Raw genomic sequence first — 17,343 nt, 5'->3', positions numbered from 1 at the left:
TATATATATATATATATATATATATATATATATATATATAATTGTTTACAAACATTTTGAAGTACCAATGTATTTATGAAGATAATGGTTTGTTGTTATGCTAGATTTAACAAGACTTATATATGATTATCTGTATCTATCTCTGAACTTAGTTTATTTGTTGATTTGTTTTTTTAGATGCTGTAATATTATTGGAAATATTGGAACTTAGAATTGTCTTGAATGTTTGGACTATTTTATCAATACTCTAATTGATGGACAACAAAAGATGGAGTGAAGAAGAAGGAGGTAAATGAGATGAAGAGAGTAAAAGAGTGAGAGAAGGTGAATGACTTAGATTTAAAATTACATTTTTTTTCGATGATCGAAATGATAGTTTATTTGACAAATTGATAGAGAATTAACGTTTTGGACCTAACTGATTAACGAAAATATTATTTGCAGATTTTTGAATAATTTTAATTAATTCACATATGTCCGTTAAACTCTTTTTGAATGGTTTATCAAAAAGTTTTAATTTTATTTGAAGTTTTGGTACAGGCTTTTGTTAAGAGAAGTAAATTAGTTGAAATAAATGATTAAAAAGTAGGAACATATTGCACTTGAACCACAGAACATTGAACCAATCAAAATTGAACTAACTATCCATCAATGTAGTTTTTGGGATAGTCTTTATTGATGTCTTTGCTCCCTTAAGTAGATTGCTTGGACAGATCTGTGATTGCGGTCCATTGATGCATAGATTCCAAGATGAAGACAAATAAAATGAGTAGTATAAATCAAACTGGTCCTTGAATCTTGTTTTTTGTTGTTGCTGTTGTGATGTTGATGCTGATATTGCTTTCATTATTGGGACCTATCTTTTTACCTTCTGATTATGCACATGGTCGTACTGCTATTTCCAGCATTATGAGAATTCAGTAATACATGCACATAATGTCATACACAACTATAGGACTTCATAATTTATTATCCTTATCCATTTAGTATCACCTTTTTTTTTCTTACCCCCTCTTCTTTCCGTGGGAAGAAACTATCCACTAAATCATTTCAATTTTAGTTCTCTTAAATAATTTGTTTTTAATTGGAATTTATTGATCACTTGAGTTAATCATTTAGTTCTACAAGATTCCAAACAATCCATTTATTAAGTTATACGTTAATAGGATCAAGTCAATTTCTAAGTCACGATTTAGACATTGAGAATTTCATTAGAGATCTTTTATGATTTATTTTCTAGAATGTTAAGTTTATCTGATTAACGATTTTAATATAGTCGCAACGAAGAGTTTTTTTGAAATCCGCTTTCAACCCACCACAAATTGAAGAGTAGTGTAGCAATAGATGTTGTGAACTGATAGAAAAGCGCTGTCAAACTAGTCGAAGAAGCGCTTTTTTAAAAAGGTGTTGTAAAACTAGTCTAAAGAAGCCCTGGTCTCTATATAAAAACGCTATATATATATATATATATATATATATATATATATATATATATATATTGTAAAAGCAAATTGCAATTAAACACCAAACCCAGCACAAGGAGTGCAAAGGATTAAACAAGAAAAAATACAAAATAGAAGAAGAATCCAAACGAAAAAAACAAAAGCAACATCTCCATTACATTACAACAACATGATTGATAATAATGCAAAAGTGATCCATTGCTTTGGTCCACCTAACTCATCTAGATTTGCATCTTTATGCCTTCATCTCATTACAAACAATGAATACATGTCTAATCAACAACAACATGAACAAATGGAATCCCTTTAAACCAACATGACAGCAACCCATGTATTTTTCCTTATGCAACACCCTTCCATGAATTACCTTTTATTAGTTCGAGCATTTCTGAAATTGTAAAATTGGGAATTGGTTTCATTGTGAAACACTACTTAACAAAGTTGTCAATGTTATGGTTGATAGATTCATTGACTCTATAATTGTCGGTTATTTTGGGTTGTCGATTTCTGTTTAAACATATTAATACTTTGTTTTTTAAACATTTATTTGCAAAAGTTTTTGTTAAGGCATTTAGATGATTCACTATATGTGTGTGAATCATTTCTGCAACCGTTTAATATATTATAGATGTAACATTATATTATAGACGTGACATATATATCTAATATTTTAAGATTTTTAATAAAAATATGATGTTAGAAAAAATGTATTCTAATAGAATTGACATATCACAACTGACAATATATATATGTTAATTATTAAATTTAAAATCAAAAGTAATTATTTTATAAAAATTTAGAACATTTGTTTATGTGTAACCATATATGTTCAATAATAAACCGTAATAGATTAATTGAATTAATACATTAATCAAGATTCAAACTCTAATAAGTTAACATCTATGACTCAATAAACTTATTTTTTTTTCTTTCATTCTATTTCCTTTGCCAGGGGTTTGATTTTATCATAGAGCTCAAACTCATTACCGAGAGTTGACGGATTCCATCTTGATTAATACATTAGTTATACAAGTATTTAATTGTAACCAATATCGTTTTAACTAACACCTTCAACTTTACTTGCGAGTTTGGAGGAGAAGGGAGGAGAGAACTTTGAGAAAGAAAAAAAAGAAATGGAATGAATGAATAAATGAATAGTTGAGAGGAGATGATTTTTAGGGATTTGCTTTTATTCAATAATACAAAATCCCTATTTTTTGGTGAATTCAAAAATTATATTAGAGGGGGATTTTAGAGAGTTTTGGAGGCCTTAGACAAATTATTTATATAATTTATATGTTGTTATAATACTCTATAAATCAAAAAATATATTAATCATAAATATTCTCTTAATATTTTACTGAAAATCAGTCTCTTAAAAATGTAAGAAAATTATCTCTATTTTCTCCTCCCTCTAAAATCCTTTATTTCCCTTCCCTCCAAACTCTCGAACAAAGCCCTAAGGTATTAGGTGTCTGGAGTTAAAATATGATAAATAACTTATTAATTACTATGATAATCTCATGTCAAAGAAAATTATAATATTTCTTCTTGAAAATTTTCTATTGACAAATTAAGGTAATATTAATCATTAGAAAATCTCAATTGAGTTGTCAGATCTGATAAATATTGATACTGTTAGGTTGAACAGGTGGAATTTGTCATCTCTTTTAAGATTAAAATAAATAAATAAAGCTCAATTGAATTAGTTTAATCATCATATTAACACATATACATCATCTATATATGTAATTTAATAAATTAAAAATATTAATCTTTATCAAATAAAGATCTCACATATATATTAATCTATTTGGATTGTTGATTTACTACTCACAAAATAATCTTATAGTTAAAAATAATTTAAATTAAAATAATAAAAAAAATACTTTTCATTATCATAATTTCTATCATGAATAATTTTAATAAAAAAACTTATCAAATTAACTATTTAACTAAAAGTAAATATGATAATAGAATTTACTTTATTGAATCAAAAATTGATTACACATTGTGCATATATAATTATTCCCAACACTTTCCGGTTGCCATGAAGTATAAGGCTATCTAATTTGATAACAATGTCTTCCATAAAAGACAATCTTAATATGTGGCCTAACTTCCTAACCTTAAAAAGTTAGGAAAGTGTCTCAATTGCTTGTTTAAAGTGCCAATTTGGAAGATTTGCCATTAAACAAAGGAATTCAAGCCTTTTGTATCATGTTAGGCCAACAAATACTTTCACAAAATTAACAACCATACGTAAATGAAGTTTTAAAGTGATCTAGGATTGTGAAATACACACCGCAAATACAGTAGTTATAGAACTTTTTACCCAAATCCTTTATATATTAATTTAGAAATGGTGTTACTTCATGACATGCCACTATGCCTCAAATCTTAGTAATCGGTGGCCAATTGTCTTTCTTTGGTTTTCTTAACTATCTCTAATTAAATAATTATTACCTCTTGAAAGTCATATTAATAGTTTTCTGTTTTTTATTTCCGCTCTCTACAAAGGGTGAAATGTTTTTTTTTTATTATAATAAATAAAAAAAATATAACTTAATTTGTATGTATTATAAATATAAATTTAATTAAATATTTGTATAAAAAAAAATTGGTGCATAGAAATTTAATCTTCTATGGTAAATTTTTTCAAAGATTAACAATTGTTTATATTTTATTGATTACCTCTACCTAACGCAGTGACATCAAAGTGGATTGTTTTTATCAAACCGTAAATTGGTATGGTTTAAGCTGAATAGTTAGGATTGGGCTATGAAATTCTAACGTTGTTGGATCATAGTTCAATATAGGCCCAAACTTCATATATTAGGTTTCTGTTGAGAATATTGGGCTTGTAACTTCTTTTTTTGGGTACATTGGGCTTGTAACTTCAATTGCCGTGTAGATTTAAGATCTAGCAATATTTGGTTTTATATATTTTCATTGGAATGTTGCTCATCATCCTCACCATCCATTGTTGCTCATAGGTCCCTCAAATTTTTAAAATTTTCCTTATTTAATCCCATATTTTGGGTTGATAAAGTTTTAGATACGTGAATCCGACAACTTAAATTATCGGATTCTGACATCTAGATAGATACTAATACATAAGTTATGTCAGCCTTCTCACAATACATTTCTTCTTTAACACTAAATCTCAAATCCTTCACTTATTTTCACGTTTTTGAAGTTAAAAACCCCATTCTTCCATCCATTGGCATCATCAACTCTATTTTCTTCATTGCATAGATAATGTAGCTCTAAAACTCTCCTCGTTATCATTTTGTTGTTAAAGTTTTGAAGATTTGTAGTGGGTTGTACTGGATTATGGGATCAAGTAGTATATTTTAAAAAAAACTTACCTCTATCGAAAACACGAATCTAGTAGTATGTTTTTCGAAAACATAACACTGTCGGATTCAAGCATCTGGTAGGTGTTAATGTAGTCTAGAATTGTCTATTTTCTGCATAATTGAGTTTTAATTTTTGTTAAATATTTGTAGTTTGTTATGGTTGAGCCTGAAGCTGAATTTAAACATTCATCATCATCCGATTTGAAACTTGAGCCTATAGCAGGACCTAAACTTAAGCCTGCAACTTAAGAAATACTTGAGCTCATACTTGACTTGAAACCCAAAGAATCAAAAAAATTGAAATTGAATATTGTAGAGCTAGTGGTGAATGACATTGATGCAGTTAAGAGGAATATGTTCCTAAAAAAATCAATTGTTAGTATTTTGATGATTAAATAATCCATAATTACAGAAATTTAGAATTAAAACTTATATTTTCAACTCATATGTGGGTGCCACATGGTCCTCAAAATATGGTAGCAAACATATATCAATGGAGCCCGTCAGAAACCCCAGAATATGTGGTGGTGGTCCCTGAAATGGTGTTGGTGGTGATAGTGGCAGCGACGACGGTGCAAACATCTTGTCTTGTATATCTTTATTGTCAACATGTGCTTGTGAGCAAGAGCTTTTATCTCTAATCCGTTGTCGTTAAGCGAAAGCTTTGGCCTGACACTATATGCATACAGACCCATGTTGGCTCTCCCTAGCATGTCAGAATCGAGAAACAACACTGTCTTCTTCCATCTCTGAAAGTAAAAATCAACAATTTGTCACATTTTGACTATATCAAATTTAAACAACATAAATTACTTTAAACTACAACAACAACATAACCTAATTATATCTCATTATAAATCAAAAGCATTTTGTCAAACACTTAACATACAACACCTATAACAACTTATTCAATATTTTGTCATATGTCAACAATAACAACGAATTGACTTAACAACAACAACAAAAACAAAATCACTATTAGTCGTTAACATAAATTACTTTAAACTACAAGAGCAACATAAACTAATTATATCTCACTACAAACTCATTACAAATCAAAAATACTTTGTCAAACATTTGTTATGCAACAACTATAATAACTTAGAAAACATAAATTCAATTGTAACAACAACAATCAATTGACACAGCAACAACATCAACATTCACCCCTAACTACATATTGAAACTACAAGAACAACTATAAACTAATTACGTATCAATACAAGCTCTTACAACTCAAAAACATAAACAGTAAAATCAAAAATATAAAAATAAAAAACTTACCTTTTGATAGTTAAGAGTTGACAAATCAAAAAATGGAATTTTAGTGTGAATTTGAGAGAAATTGATGTTTAGAGAGTTTTTTATTTAGAAAATAGAGTGAATAGGAAAAATGACCCAAATATTAAGGTATTTATCAGAAACGAAAATCTAATAACTTAAGTTATCAGATGCGTGAAGTTGGTAAATAACCGAACTGGATCATATAATTCGATCGGGGATATCTTGAATTTTTTAAAAGGTTTGTGAGACTACCAGCGATAAGCAATTTCCTTTTCATTGGTTGCATGCATATGATAGAAGCCTTAACCAATAAACTATTGCAAATAATAATTGACCCAAGAAAGGGATGGCATTGAAAGCAACATATTGTGGGTTTGGTTGGAAGCTGAGCAAACCGTTGAATCTTGCGATCTACTACTTTATTCCTTATGCTCCTTTTTGTCATTATGCATCACATTTTGGCTGCTATTCACTACCATCCAATTTGATACACTAAAAATCTGTTCCTCTTTGTTTACTTTTTTACACCAAACTTGTAACCTTGTGTTGATATTTTTTTTCAAATGTACATTTGATTATGAATGATGCCAAACAATAATACAAAAAATCAATAATTAGGTCAACTATATAATGTACCGAGCAAATTAATATACAAGACAAGTGAATCTTTGAATAAAACTATGAAAATGAAGAAAAAAAATCAAGTAGAACTATAACTATGGACCTAAGGACACTTTTAATGACGATCGTTTAAACTGTAGGTAAACTCGTCATATACCTAAAAACGCGCAATCACTATTTGTTTTTATGAAAGTCATTGTTAAAATTTTCATACACATTATCATTCATTAATTAAAAAAAAATGAATAAACAAATATATAAATTGTCCCCATAGATTACAGTGACAACAATGTTCCATAGATATATCTAGTTGTTAGCTACATTGAAATAGAAGAAAAAAATTTTAATGGTTTAATCAATTGATAAAAAAGATAGAAATTTAATTCGACTGATTGGAGATTTTATATCCGTTAGTTCTATTGGATGGAGGAAAATGTAAACATTTTTATAAGAATTCAGTAAATTTTAAGATTATTCATACTTTAAATTGAGACATCATCCTCTCAATTTATATATTTTGGCTGGTATAGATTTTATGAGATATTACTACAGTATATCACTTATTATTCATAAACTTTTGTTGTCATTTCAAATGCATTCATCGTAAAGATATACAAAAGCAAGTAGATTATATAATTCATATACATAGCATTCTCTAGTTATTGAGATATGTGACTTTTGCATGAAAGGATGTCTTATCAATTATAATGTCACACATTTAATATTATCTATACCTATAATATAGGATATAGAGAGATTTAGCATAACCTTTTTTCTACCAAAAAAATTCTTATAGTTTTTTCTTAACATTTCACATAATATTAATATTAACGACCATTGAGGAAAAAGACTCCAATGATGAGCAAGAGACACAGAGGAGAGAAAGAGAAAGGATTGAAGAGGAATATTATAAAGGATTATACTAACAAGAGTATTTATGACATTTGTTAAGCAATTAAAATAAATAATAATAAGTTTTGATTAAAAAATATCACTCTTTACAATTTTAAAATATGAATTACACAACTTACAAGACTTTTTTCCTACATTAGATTTTTAACAAGTGTCATTGGAGCACTTGTTAGTATTTCTCTATTAACATATCACATATATCATATCTCCCTCTTTATGTCTCAAAGTATATACACATACGTGGGTGTTTACCTAATATTTTTCTAAAAATAAAAATCACATAAACATTATTAACATACTTTTTTATATTACATGAATAACATACATTAACGTAATAGAAAAATAAATAGACGGACACAATAAACTCTATTAAATTATATAAGTAAATGTCATACATGTTAAAAATCTAGCTCGCATGAATATTTAAACCCATGACGTATTTTAATTTTTCGTTTGGTTTTTTAATGAGTAAAAAAATAATTAATTTTACAAAAAAATAATTATAAGACTATTAATCAAATGATAAATAATTTTTAAAATATTAGGTTAAAACTCGGAACGTTATAGTTGTGTACAAATTTCTTTCCCATTTCATCTAAAAATAAAAAACAATAATTTTCAAAATATATATTTTATCATTAAAAATAACATTATCTTCTAAAATAATAAATATTTTATTTGTCTTGTCAGTCTTTTCTTTTCTTACTTATAGAGGCCCATTTTTGCCCATTTTATGTATCGGATTGGGCGGGTGGCAAATAATGCGGGTTGCGGGTTACGAATCAGTTTTGAACGAATAAGTCTTAAACAAGACAAAACCAGAAAAATATGAAGAAATTAACATCAAACTTTATATCTATACCTCAAATCTGTATCATCAAAACTACAACCAACAAAAAAATGAAAACTTGAAACATAATTAAGAAAAGAAAGATTACGATTTGAGAAAAAGAAAAGGAGAAAAAGATAAAAATTTATTATTGTTTGTTTCCATTATTGCAGATCTGTAAAATTAGACAGATGAAGCATGGCACCACCAAAAACGGAAAAAAAGAAAGTAGAAACGTTTTAATGTACACTTATTTAAGTTGAAATGTTAGTATGAAACAGCGTCATATTTACGAAACAATTGCATGAAGGAGTTTAAATTATTTTTCTGAACTCTTGCAAAATACATAATATTGTTTGCATAAAGAAACATGAAATCAATCGGATAAGAAAAATCTAAGAACCAGCCATAAACTTCGAATGCTTTGAGAAATGATATCCCTATTGAAAACATTATTTACTAAACTAAATAAAAAAAAAAATACAAAGAATCTATTTATGGCATCCCAAACTTACAAACAAAATATCCAATAGGATATTTAGTAACCAAAATGAAAAACATAATACTCCAACATTAAATACACACAAACACAAGTGATAAAAATTTGATATATTTAAATTACAATTTTAAATTAAATATATAAAAAAAATTAAGCTTTTATTCATATTTAAAGTTTTAGGGAGTTTAAGTTTTTATTATTAAAGTATATAAAAAATAAACTTCATTGAATATTACACCTATAATGCAAGATTTTTGTAAAAAAAAATAAAAAGAAAAGAGTTGGCGCGCCGCGTGCCCCACTAAGTAGGGTGCAAGTAGCAGCATCCCTAGGAAAATGAATGAATACCTCTTTAATGAGAATCCTATGCTCAATTTCAGGCTAATAACATAACATAGAGACTCAACCTTCAGCAAATTTCCACTGTTCAACACTGATATATCTGTACCAGAATGATCCCAGAGAATCAGGCTCATGTCACCGTCTACACCAAACATACTGTAATTTGTAATTTGAGTGTTTTCATTGCTGCCTCTATTCTCACTTTCACATTCTACCAAATACTTCTTTCTTTCGTCACATCGTAAATATCGTTTAACTTTTTTTTTATATATTAATAAATATAATTATTAATAAAAATAGATAATTTATTTTATCAAATTATTTATTTTAATTAATAATAAATTTTTTAATATTATTAATATAAGATAAAAATAATATTTTATAAATTATGTATATAATAATTTTTTTGAAATAATTTTTTTGTTAAAATAATATTTATTATGAGTAGGAAATATTCAAGTGAAAATTTCTTGAGGAATTCAAAGCTGCGACATTGTCATTTTTATCCGGTACTTCAACTGTGCTTCATTCCTTTTTTTTTTTTTAATGAAACTGTGCTTCCTTTCTTTGTTTTGACTAGTGTATAGTAAAGGTCATGGGTGTAATGATAAACTTAATTTTAGCTTGACTCGTGGAAAGAAAAAAATGGGTTATGGTCTTGACTTATTTATTGAAAAATAATGAGATATCTTAGATATTAAAATTACAAGAGTTGATGAATTTAAAATTTATAAAATAATAATTTAGTTTTTTAAATTAAAAAATATCAATAAATGTAATTTTTTTGTTAAATTTTATATCACACATTTAAAGATTCTATACATGTATGTTTTGATGAATTTTTATTAAAAAAAATAGTTTTATGAACGAATAAATTGATTGGTATTCTTTGATTTAAGGAACTAGCTTGTTCTTTTGGGAGATTAAATTGATAAGCTCTTATAATTTAAAGATTAAAATGTTTTTACTTTTTATTTGAATTAGTATTTCCATCATTCCATAATAAACGATTCAGGATCTATTTGGCGCGAGTTCTTCATTCTGAGTGATTGTGTTGAGGGCAATGGGTGGTGTTTATGGTGTAATTCAATTGGATCAAATTAATTGTTCGATTTTCAATTCTTCAAAATCAGTTTCGAATTAAATCAAATTGAATTTTGAATTATTTTAAAATTAATTTATAAATATAAATTAAGTTAATATTTTAAATAAATTTATAGTTGAAATTAATTTCAACTAGTTTTTTAGGAAAAAAATTTTAAAATTCTTTTAATAAAAAATAAATCATTTTTTTAAAAAAAGATTTTGATCTCTTTTCCAAAAAAATAAATGTAAAAAATTTTACGATAAAAAACTTTCAAAATAAAAAGTTTTAATTATTTTTTAAAAATAATTTTAAAATTCTTTTGAGAAAAAAATATTTGAGAAAAAAATATTTGAGAAAAAATTTGATAATTTTTAGAAAAAAAAATATTTTTCGATTTTTTCTCAAAAAGCTTCAATATTTTCTTCGGAGAAAAATTTAACAATTTTTTTAAAAAAAATTTAATTAAAATTAAAAAAGTTTTAAAATAATTAAACTAGTTTTTTTTTGAAGAATGTAAACTTCTCTCCCATATTTCGTTTGTCGAGATTCAACGTGTCCTACCTTCCAAGAACTTTATTAAATTCTTTCTATTAGTTATGTTTCTCGATCAAGAAATTAGTTAAATTCAATCTTCCTTGAAATTAATATTGCAGTTAATGTTTTCTTGTGTGTAGAAACTTTATTATTGTTTATTTAAATTAATTTTTTAAAATAGTTCAAATGAGTTGAAAAGACAACGAAAATATTTATTTAATGAAAATGAAATATAACATTTCAATTTTATATTAATATTTATGGTTGATAAAATATTAAAAATTATATATTTAATTATGATAAAGTTTATCATTTTTTATAATAAAAAAATTAAAATAAAATATAAAAAAATATCGTAACCACGTTGTCGACTTGAGCAATATTTATAATTTTTTCATAGGTCAAGAAATTAATTGGTTTTTAGTATCAAAATGTAAAATAAATAACAATAAAATTAAATACGAGATAAAGCAGTGATATTAAAGTATTGGAATTAAAATTCATCAATTTCACTCTTTGTACCCTAATAATTAATATATATGTATATATTCTCTTTTATACATCAATAACATCATTAATTAATTCTCTAAGTCATTCACAATGGAGGTTGTTTCCCCTCATAAACACTCTTCCTGTTGTGGTGTTAGGAAAATGGATGCCTATAAAAATTAGTGTTTTTAGAAGTTCTCTCACCTATTATTTATGGGTTCCAAATGCATAATTTTTATGAAACACACTATCTCTCTTCAATTAATATGTTTTTTTTTTTTGGTACAAAATTAATGTTACTTAAATTTTAAGGTTCTGTGCATATTATATTTAAATTTTTATGAAATCAACTTTCTTTCTTAAATATTGACTCCTCAAACATTCAACAAATAAGTTTACATTCAACATTTTTTATAAAAAATTGAAGATAGTAATATGTAGGGGTATTAAAAATAGGTAAAACGAGCAAAGAAATATAAATACGACGGTTAAATGTTGGAACCAACTTTAACAACCAAATCGAACGGTCCTTCTTTTTGAAGGAAAGATATTCGAAATCCTAAAGATAAAACGGGTATTCCAATAACGTAGAGAGTGCAACCAAAAGAGGAAAAAAGGAAAATAAAGAAAGAGAAAAAGGAAAGAGGCACGAATAAAGGAAGCACAGTGTGGTGTGTAGTTAGTTGCTGTGTCTTGTAACGAACGTCACAATCAACGATGACCACCACCACCACACCACCTCCTTATTTTCTTTTTTCTTACCAATGTGTAGAGTTGGGTTGGCCATGCAATTTTCAGTAATGGAACACAACATCCCATTACAAATGGCTGGTAAAGAGTCCCCTTCATTTAAATTTCATTTCATATTTTATGGCCGATTTACTTTTAACAAATTGTGACATCATTATAAATCTTCATTTTTATTCTTATTTATAAATCAAATTAATTTTCATTTATCAACTTGAGTGTTGGATCTAATGCAATGGACTAAAAATTTTAGAATATGCTTAATTTATATTTTGAATATTCAATAGAAAAAATATTTATATTTCGAAAAATAATATTTTTATTACATTAAAAGTTAAGCATAAAATAATTTTAATTACCATATACTGATGACCGCCAACAAATGAAATTCTTAAAAGAATACTTATTTTTTATTGTTACTTCTTATTGTTTTAGTAAATACTTAATTATCACTTTTTTAATATTTTATACTTTGGCGCTGAATAAGAATAATTTGGTTGTCGAGAGTATAAAATTAAAGAATTCGAGAGTCAGAAAAAATAAAGTTCAAATTTTATTTTCTACTGTTTGTTAGCATGATTCAGAAACAAAAAAATATTATACTAAATTTAAGGAAAAAAAATGTACTATTTCAAATGGCCTATTATGAATATCATAATTTCGTACAAATTATGGAAGCATTATTAATAAAAAATAGAAAAATTACCAAATCAATCTTACTAATTTATGGTATATTTATGATTGTCATAAAAATTAATAAATTGAAAATAATAGTCTTAATTAAATAAAACAATTTAAAAAAAATAGTAATGTTATTAAAAATAAATAAAAGAAACTATTACAATACAAAATAGGTGAATTCCACAATAGTGGTCCATCGTAAACAACTACTTGAAAGTTATTCAAAACACTAATAACAAACAACAACACATCTAGGAAATACTCTCTCTGAATTTTTTTATAAAAGATAATTGAGTTGAAATTTAGTCAAGAAAAATTGATGTATTTGGTTGATATTATGGATTATATACATCAATTTTTGTTAACTAAATTTTAATTCAAACAATATTTTCTAAAAATGACCACAAGAAGTAAAACTTAATTTTTATGGTTTTTACTATTAAAACAATTATCTGATCGATGTCAACTGGGTAAAATTAAAAGAAAATTTATGTGTTTATCAAAACTCAACTCGTTAACAATAGTACTATGTGAAAACAATTTATTACACTAATGATTTCATTGAGTGTGCAGTAAATAAAACCATAAAATGAAAGAAACTATATCAGAGGAAGATATCAAAGGAAGTGAAAATGTCAGAGAAAATGAAGACAAGGTGACGTTTCCCATGCAACAAATTCTAAGTAATCCAGTTTTGTCTCTAACTACGTGAACCAAGCAACACATCATCTAACTCTAATAATCAAGTTATGTTCTGATGAATAAAGTCAACGGATATGATAGAAAGTCAACGCTCTGATGAAGATTGAACTACTATTTCATAATTCTGATGATCTAAGAACAGATTATGATATGTTTGCACTACTCTTAAACAGGCGTATAAAAGAATATTCAAGGTGAATTATTTTCAAGTGATGTCTCAATATTCTTGCACATAATCATTCTCGAAGATTTGGTTGAAGATTCATTTTGGAATTAATCAAGTTTTAACAGTCATATTCTCAAACTATATCTATCAAGGTTTATTTTTTGGGAAAATTATAATTTGTTCCCACTTTTCTTAAATAAGCGTATGAAAGAAGATTCAAAGATAATTATTTTCAAGCGCTATTCTGGACATTCTCGCACAAAATCATTTTAGAAGATTTGGTTCAAGATTCGTTTTGGAATTAATTAATCTTCAAATATCATATTTCAAAACAATATCTATCAATGTTTATTTTTTGCGAAGATCTCTATTGATCTTGCACATAATCTTTGTAGAAGATTTTGTTGAAGATTCGTTTTTTGGAACTAATCAAGTTTCAATGTTCATACTCTCAAACCGTATCTATCAAGATTTATTTTTAGTGAAGATTTATGTTGCCCTCGTGCAAGGAAGATACACTTAGAGAATTTGTTTTGGACAATATTGAAATCCTAATTCATGTTATATAAAATGATCAATTCTGAAGAAGAATATATAACACAAAAATTCAAGGTTTTATTTTTAGTAAAGGTGTTCAACTTTATATTACTTAGTGCTTGGTGCTCTATTTTAGTGTGAAGTTCATTGTAATCAAATCGCTTAGAAGAAGCAAAACATAATTAGATTTCACTAATTGTAACTTAATCCAGCAATGACTATTATGCCTCAATGACTTTGTAGGTTTTCAAGTTGAAAGTTGAGAAGACTTGACTTGTAGGATCAAGGTGTACTAGTACATCAACAGTTTGTAAGTTTCAGACTGGAAGTTGTGAAGATTAATTTGTAGGGTTAGATATTGTAATTCAAGTTTAAATTAGTGGATAAATTCTTATGTATAAGGAGATTTGATGTAATTGTCACATTGATAGTGAATCAATATAAATTCTGGTTTTTCTCCCTCTTTCTTATTATTTATTGCCTCTGATCTGTTTATCTATTCTAAATATCCCAAATTAGAATTTTGAAAAAAAAAATTTAAAAAGATAAAACACAATTCAATCATTTTTTTTTCTAGTGTTTTTGCACCTTCAAACATTTCAATCATAAAAAGAAAATTATTTAAGTTATAATATTTTTATAATATTTCTATATAATTTCATAAAAGACCCATCATAGATCACATAATAAGGGACCCATGGTATAATTTACCTATAAACGAAACTACTTTTTAATAAATAAAAAATTAAAACTTTAAATAAAATATAAATAAAAAAATATCTCAAAAATTAATTTATTTAGCCTTATTTTTTATAAATTGTGAAACCATTTTGTTTATACTTTCATAAATAGGAGATGGGTACGTTTCCTTAGAAAGCCTTGAAAACTAAGGATAAGCCAGGAGCCCCCCACCTCATTTGTGAGTTCCAAGATAGACTATATAAGGAACTTTTGGCCATTAATGAAAGCACCATATGAAAACGATTTGTTAGCACTTCAAAAGCGAAACCTTACACGTGTTAAAGCAAACTCGTATGGTACCCCAATTCAAATTTGGGGCACAGAAGCTTCCTTCCCAAGCAATGGTCAATTAATCTTCATACATACGTACACTCACACTCGAGTCATGACCCATCAATGATATATTCTTATATACTTTATTTTCTTTCTTCAACTTTGCCCTCTATTTTTTTAGAAATTATTACTATTACCATTGATATTATGAGAGACCCCCAATACCCAATGGGTTCAAAAATTAAAATTTAAAATATACAATTCAAAAACCAAAGTGCCTGTAATCACTCCTTGGGCTAAGGAAAAGCTGCCTTTACTTGTACTGGAAAAGCAACCATGTCCTTAGCAAGCAAGACACTGCTCAAAATAAGAAACCCTTATTTAAATTGGTACCAGTTAGAATTGAAATATAAATTTGAGGGGTCCAACTAAGATGTTCAGCCTTACATATCTTTTAAAGTATAAATTGTTCTTTTTTATTTATTAATAAAGTTTCTTATTTTAGGAACATACCTCTTAAATAATCACCAATGAACATATTTTATACAAGAAATATTATAGAAACATTAATATAGAAAATGGAAGAAAAAAAAACCGACATAATGAAAAAGATAAGAAATAAAACACAAGCAATTCCAATACTTAAAAGATAAGATAAAATGCTAACTAAAAATCAAAAAATGCAAAACAATATTTAAAAGAACAACATCTTGATGAAAAATTTCTTCTATTATTATTCATAACATGAGTAATTAAGGTGGGACAGGTTGTTATCATCATATTTCTCCATTCTTAATTTATCTATTGGCTTTTCCATACTCACTATTTTTATTACTATTATTATTACTCTAATAACACCAAACAAAAAACTAACAAAATTGACCCATCCGCCATTTTTTGTCTTTTCTTGGAGACTTTTTAAAGCTACCATCAAAAAGAACAAAAGTAACTTATATCACTGCAATTCCAGGCATTGTAATTGGTATCACAATCACTTGCTTTTTTTCTTTTTTTCAGATGCTCCTAACATTATTTTTAAACTCTGGCTACACAAAAAACATTTATCTTCTATATCTTTTCCTACACCTTGATCCAAAAGTTTCACTTTTCACTTAAACAACAAAAAAACCTATTGCTTCTCACTATAAACTACTTCCCTTCAAACAAATCAAAGGATCAATTCATATCAGTATGTCCACTCATGTGGAAGCATAATTTCATTGTTCACTGCTGGCTGAGGCTTGCTTAAGTTGTTGATGATGCTTCTCTTCTGTTGAGAAAAGACATAATTGCCCCTAACATTCGGAACAGCCGCTGCATATACAAAAAGTCAAGAATCAAAACTCAATTAACCCCTTTTGATAAATAAATCATATAATAAAAATATTGAAAATTAAACAAAAAAACAAAATCCAGAATATATGGAAGGAGTGACAAGTACACTCAAATATTATACTAAAAGAATTAGAAGTACACTGAAATATCTTATTATTATAAGAAATTAATTGTTACCATTTTCAACAGAAGTAGCATCGAAACGATGCAAGGGTTGAGGCTGGCACCCCACTATATTATAGTCATCAAGCTTAAGATTTAGGGCCTGCGCCACTCTAGCTGGAACCAACGCAGTTGAACACACTGCAAACACCAAATCATCACAAACAAATTAAGTTAAATAATAAACCACAAATATGAACAAAACATGAAAATATAACAACCTCAATAATTAAATGTCACACCTAAACTTTCACCCAAAAAATAAAAAATTCACCCTTACACAATTAAAACCAAACCCAAAACGTACATCTAGTCCTAAAAAATAAACGAGAAACAGGTGATAAGGTAGTACTATTAGCATAAAATAGTAGCCAACATTTACTTAATTCAACTATAGTGTGTAAAATTTTAAATACCCTTTTAATAATGATGTTCAAGTGTTCAACCACCATCTTAAATGCATAAAACATAAATTTGAAATTGAAAAAAGTTCAATACAATATTTCAAAACAAAAACAGACAAAAAAACAGCGTGAAGAAAAAAATATTCACCTGGCTTTTTTCGTGATTCAGCAGG

At 26.8% G+C, this 17,343-nt stretch overlaps 1 pseudogene; it reads right to left on the bottom strand.

Moving 5' to 3' along the window:
* Window positions 1-15,979: 15,979 nt before the first annotated feature.
* Window positions 15,980-17,343, bottom strand: part of LOC101490562 (uncharacterized) — a 2,701-nt pseudogene continuing 1,337 nt past the window's right edge.

Source organism: Cicer arietinum, chromosome 3 (assembly GCF_000331145.2).
Source record: "Cicer arietinum cultivar CDC Frontier isolate Library 1 chromosome 3, Cicar.CDCFrontier_v2.0, whole genome shotgun sequence".
Lineage (NCBI taxonomy): Eukaryota > Viridiplantae > Streptophyta > Magnoliopsida > Fabales > Fabaceae > Cicer > Cicer arietinum.
This window is presented reverse-complemented; position numbering and strand designations above follow the sequence as displayed.